The following is a 5,860-nucleotide window of genomic DNA, read 5'->3' as shown; positions in this document are numbered from 1 at the left end:
CACAATGATGTTCATTGCAGCACTATTTACCATAGCAAACATAAGGAACCAACCCAGATGTCCCTCAGTTGATGAGTGGATCAACAAGATGTGGTATTTGTACACAATGGAATTCTATGCTGCTGTCAGAAAGAATGACATCGCCCCATTTGTTAGGAAACGGAAAGACTTAGAAAAAAATCAAATTAAGTGAAGTAAGCCAGACTCAAAGGAACATAGGCTCAATGGTTTCCCTCATTTGTCATAATCAGTAGAAACCTTGAGCTCTCCTAGCAGAGATTTACAACAGAGCAAAACCTAGATACATAAAGCCATATAGTATGACGCTAAATGAAAGAACCGATAGGATATAGAAACTAAAGCCATATAATGCGTGATTGCTGTCCTTAATGTACTATCTTATCTCTCATCTCTTTTGCTGTCCCTTGGTTATATCATATTGTTACAGTATCTCAGTTTGTTATCTGATATATTGGATATATTTGTATTTGGTTATTTGAAATTGGATAGGGGGGAAAACAAGATGATGGGTGGGGGTTATGGGGGAGAGAAATGGGGACCAACACATGAGAAAGGGTATCAATGTATGTGAGTTAATGCACCTTCTATCTGGTGAATATAATGTAACCCTTCTATTAATTACAATAAAATATATGAAAAAAATTAACCCTCAAAAATCAACTGCCTTCCTATACGCCAAGAATGGGAAGAATGATGCAACAATCAGGAAAGCAAATCCTTTTGCAATAGCCTCAAAAAAAAAGCATCTAGGAATTAACTAAGTCTGTAAAGGACCTTTTTGATAAAAACTTTAAAACCCTGAAAAAGGAAATTACAGCAGAACTGAAGAAATGGAAAAACCTCCCATGCTCCTGGATTGGAAGAATTAACATCGTGAAAATGGCAATTGTGTCAAGGGCTATCTACAAACGCAATACCCATCAATATCCCAATGTCCCAAGAATAGGGCTGAAGACCAATGGACTAGACCTGAGGACCCAGATATTAACCCATAGACCTATGACCTCCTAATCTTTGACAAGGGAGTCCCACTACTTGGCATTTATCCAATCGTCCAGAAACAAGGACATACTACATCCACTAGCACAACAATGTTCATTGCAGCACTATAGCAAGGGTATGGAACCAACCCAGATGCCTCTCAGTTGATAAGTGGATCAACAAGATGTGGTATTTATACACAATCAAATTCTATGCTGCAGTCAGAAAGAATGACATCGCCCCATTTGTAAGGAAATGGAAAGACTTAGAAAAAATCATATTAAGTGAAGTAAGCCAGACTGAAAGAAACATAGGCGGCTCAATGGTTTCCTTCATTTGTCATAATCAGTAGAAATCTTGGGCTCTCCTAGCAGAGATTTACAATAGAGCAAAACATAAATACATAAGGCCAGTTTCAGCAGAAATAAAAGTTATTTGTTTAGAAAAGCAATATGACAAGATTAACAATTGTTGGGCTTTAGTAGAGAATATATGAATATCAATTGTATAATTACATTTTTTGTCCAATGCTATAGGTATGTATATATATGTATAGATGTATACTAATACATTTACATGTATACATACATATATATGCATACACATGTGGGTATTTGGAGTAGCCAGCTAATATCTTGCCCTAACTCTATCAAGGTTTCTCCTTGATCTCAGTCTTTCTATGGCAATTAATTTAAGGTTCATGCTTACTTTCCAAATAATTTGAAATTAATACAATGCTTAAACACAATATAAAAAATGGGATAAAAAGTAAAGTTAGAACAGAAGCCATGAGAAATATAGATTCATATTTCTCAGAAAAGTATGGGTGAAAGAAACACGAAAGTAAAAATTCTCAGGTGGTATTTGAGGCATTTGAAAGACACCATCCTAATCTATGCTAAACAAACATAGGCATCATCATCTTTTCAATTCTGTAGAAAAGAATTTTGAAAGCCCAGCCCTGGAACCACACAGGCAGCCCTACAAATCTTTCTTTAAATACTATTTTGTTTTTTAAAGGTGATGTACAAATGGGTGACAGTTACATAAGTAAGTAGTGAGTACATTTCATATTGAATAGTGTTACAACACCCCCCCTTGTTTTCTCCTACTTTCCCTACCCCTGGTTCTCCCTCCACCTCAAGTTAGAAAGTTCATTTCCAGCAGAGTGTATTGTGAATATCACTGTTGAATTGGTTCGCTCTTTTTCCATTGTGTCACCTTTTGTTATTTCCCTTCACTTCCCCAAATCAGATAAACTTATGTACAAGACATAAGGTACCAAAGTAAAAAACAGTAGGGCCGGGGGTTTGGCCTAGTGGTTAAAGTGCTTGCCTAGCATGCATGAAGACCAGGGTTTGATTCCTCAGTATCACATACATAGAAAAAAGCTGGAAGTGGTGCTGAGACTCAAGTGGTAGAGCTCTAGCCGTGAGAAAGTCCAAGGACAGTGCTCAGGCCCTGAGCTCAAGCCCAGGACTGGCAAAAAAAAAAAAAACAGTGACAATGGGCTAAACCAAAGGAGGAAAAATGAAAGAAAAAATAAATAACTTTACATAATACATTTAAAACATGCCAGATTCCACATGGCGCTGGCTGGCATTTTGGAGAGGCCCCTGCCAGTGAACTGGCAAGGGTTTATTGGACTTGGAGGTCGTGCAGATCTGGTGTGGACCTGGGTCCGGGGAGTGCCCGGCTGGAGGGTCCAGGAGGAGCCGCGAATCGAAATGCTTCACGGAGGGCTGGGAGTTTGGCCTAGTGGTTAAAGTGCTTGCCTAGCATGCATGAAGACCCGGGTTCGATTCCTTGGTACCACATACATAGAAAAAAGCCAGAAGTGGTGCTGAGGCTCAAGTGGTAGAGCTCTAGCCTTGAGAAAGTCCAAGGACAGTGCTCAGGCCCTGAGTTCAAGCCCAGGACTGGCAAAAAAAAAAAAAAAAAAAAAAAGAAATGCTTCACGGAACCACCATGCCAGCCTTCAAGTTTCGGCATGGAGTAATCGCGTTGCAGCTGACTCCCGGCCCACAGCAGAAGCCTATATTGCTTCCCAGACGGTGAAGAAAGTTATGGAGATCACCCCCTACCTTCTGGGCACCATGGCTGGAGGTGCAGCAGATTGTAGCTTCTGAGAGTGGCTGTTGGCTCAGCAGTGCCGAATCTATGAGCTTCGGAATAAGGAACGCATCTGGGTAGCAGTGGCATCCAAGCATCTTGCCAGCATGGTTTACCAGTACAAAGGAAAGATGATCTGAGGCTGGGACAAGAGCGGCCCGGGCCTCTGCCATGTGGACAGTGAAGGGAACCGGATCTCTGGATCCATCTTTTCTGTGGGTTCTGGCTCCATGTATGTCTACAGGATCATGGATCCAGGCTACTCCTATGACTTGGAAGTGGCAGCAGCCTATGATCTGGCCCGCCAAGCCATCTACCAAGTCACCTACAGAGACGCCTATTCTGGAGGCTCTGTCAACCTCTACCACGTGTGCGAAGATGGGTGGATCCAAGTCTCCAGTGACAATGTACTGGATTTACATGAAAAATATAGTAAATGTATCCCCTGAATGATGGATTGCTTCTGCTGACTGTCATTGGTAATATTTCAACACCCCTACAATAGAGCAGTACACAGTTGTATCTGTACCTTTTTATAAAGCTCCTGAAACCTTGAGCGCTGTGTGTCACTCGTTACATTTGAGCTGCTACAGAGGCCGCTGTTTGTTTACTTTCCTGGATGTTACCATTACAGCATCCAGTACTCAGGAAAAAAACACGGCAAAAAAACCCTCTTGTTTCCATATCTTGGAATTCATTTCGACTAGCATCATTTTATATGATCATATGTCTTGGCAGCACACAGATGACCTGTGTTTCAATACCTGTGAACTTAGAACTGAACTTAGAGCCAATAGCTCATGTGGCTGCTTCCCATTCTCCAGTGTCCTAATAGGAACAGAAATAGAACCTGTTTGGATATGTCATTTTTTGGTCCATCGTGGGGCTTGAACTCAGAGCTTGAGCACTGTCTCTGACCTTTTCGTTCAAGGCTAGTGCTCAACCCTTGAGCCACAACTCCACTTCTGACTTTTTGATAGTTTATTAAAATTGTGTCACAGACTTTCCTGCCCAGGCTGGCTTCAAAACTTGATCCTCAAATCTCAGCCTCCTGTATAGCTGATATATTACATATGTGACCCACCAGTGCCCAGCAATGATAGGTAAGATAAGCAATTCAGCTCTGGGTTGGGCCCATCTATATCTGCGCTGTTAATGGTCTCAAGCTTATATTCACTTCACATACCTAGCAGTTAAGTATCAGTTGAGGTATCCAGGATGACTGGACCACATATTTCTCACTAAGCAAAAGTAGTTCAATCAGGTTCTCATGGGAAAGGCAGCAAAACAGGAGATAAATGGGAAAGCCTTAACTGCTTTTCCAGTCTTTAGCTGTTTCTTGGGCCAAAACAAGTAACAAGGGAAAACCAGGGGGATATGAATAGTGCTACATCTTTGTATAGTGAATCTCCTTCAAAAATCACAGTTAAGCAATGCAGAGTTCACTGATGATTCTATGCAGAAAAGAGAACTTGAGCCAGGCACCAGTGCCTCACACATGTAATTCCAACTACTCAGGAGGCTGAGATCTGAGGATCATGGATCAAAGCCAGCCTGGGCATGAAAGTTCATGAGAATCTTCTCTCCAATTAACCACCAAAAAACAGGACGTGGTGCTGTGTCTCAAAGTGGTAGAACAACAGCATTGAGCTGAAGAACTCAGGAACAGGGCCCAGGCCCAGAGTTCAAGCCCCACAACTGACCAACATACATAACTAAATAACTAAGTAACTAAATAAATAAATAAATGACTTGAAGAGCACAGCAAACAAAAACATCACTACGTTCTCCACTCAACATCTTCTTCTTGAGTTTCTCAACACCTTCCCTCCATTTGATTTTTGTCTGACCTCTTATATACTAAATTCTGTCTCTTTTCTGCACAATATTTGATGCTCATCCAACTCTACACTGCATGAACCTCACTCATCCATCAATAAGGGACAAGAATTCACAATTCTCAGGGGGTTGTGAAATTATATAAAACTAGTATTCCTGTCATAACCTGAATTGTATTTTCCTGCTGCTGCCCCTCCATAATAATATTGTGTGGCTCCTCTGCTTATGGTCTTTCATTAGCTCTCCCTCTCTTACAAAATAAAGACCACTCAGTGTGCCATGGCAGATCTTCTGACATACATGCCACCCTCCTCCTTTAGCCTCATTTTCTAGATGCAGATGCTCTTATTCAACTGCACCACATGTCATCAATTCTTCACGCTTTTTGCTCCTGCTGGTCCCTTTACCTGAAATAGCAGCCATTTCCACCCATCTGCTTATCTAGTCTTCCCCTAATCTTTTCTTCTCTATGAAGCCTTTCCTGGCCCCTATCTTCACCTATGGCCCTAACAGACACAGAAGCATGTTAGATCACTTGCATATTCCTGCTACCACACTGTGAACTCCTGAAGAGAGTCTGAACATGTCTTTTCATCTCTGTATCTCCAGTGCTGGCATATAGCAAATGATTAAATTAATCAATTTTGAGATTTGGTTGTAAAAGGAATTCCATAACTGTTTTTAATATCATTTAAATTATTATATAATCCCAAAGTGACTACTTTGAAGGCAAGAACATTAATTTGGGGGATTATAAATTCAGGCAAGTGGTTAAAAATCAGTAACATTAACTTTATCCTCATTTTTTTGTACTGTATCCTCAAAGTCAGTATCAAGTATTAAATTAAGTGCCACTTTACTTCCACATTGTAAAGCATATAAATCAAGGTAGGACAGGTTATGCTGC

General features: G+C 40.8%; 1 pseudogene; it reads left to right on the top strand.

Moving 5' to 3' along the window:
* Positions 1-2,588: 2,588 nt before the first annotated feature.
* On the top strand, positions 2,589-3,563 carry LOC150041519 (proteasome subunit beta type-5-like; annotated as a pseudogene).
* The last annotated feature ends 2,297 nt before the right edge of the window (positions 3,564-5,860 follow it).

The sequence above is a fragment of the Megascapheus bottae genome, chromosome X (assembly GCF_031878675.1).
Source record: "Megascapheus bottae isolate mThoBot1 chromosome X, mThoBot2.hap1, whole genome shotgun sequence".
In the NCBI taxonomy this organism is placed as follows: Eukaryota; Metazoa; Chordata; class Mammalia; order Rodentia; family Geomyidae; genus Megascapheus; species Megascapheus bottae.
The sequence above is the reverse complement of the archived record's forward strand: the minus strand, read 5'-3'. Positions and strand labels throughout refer to the sequence as shown.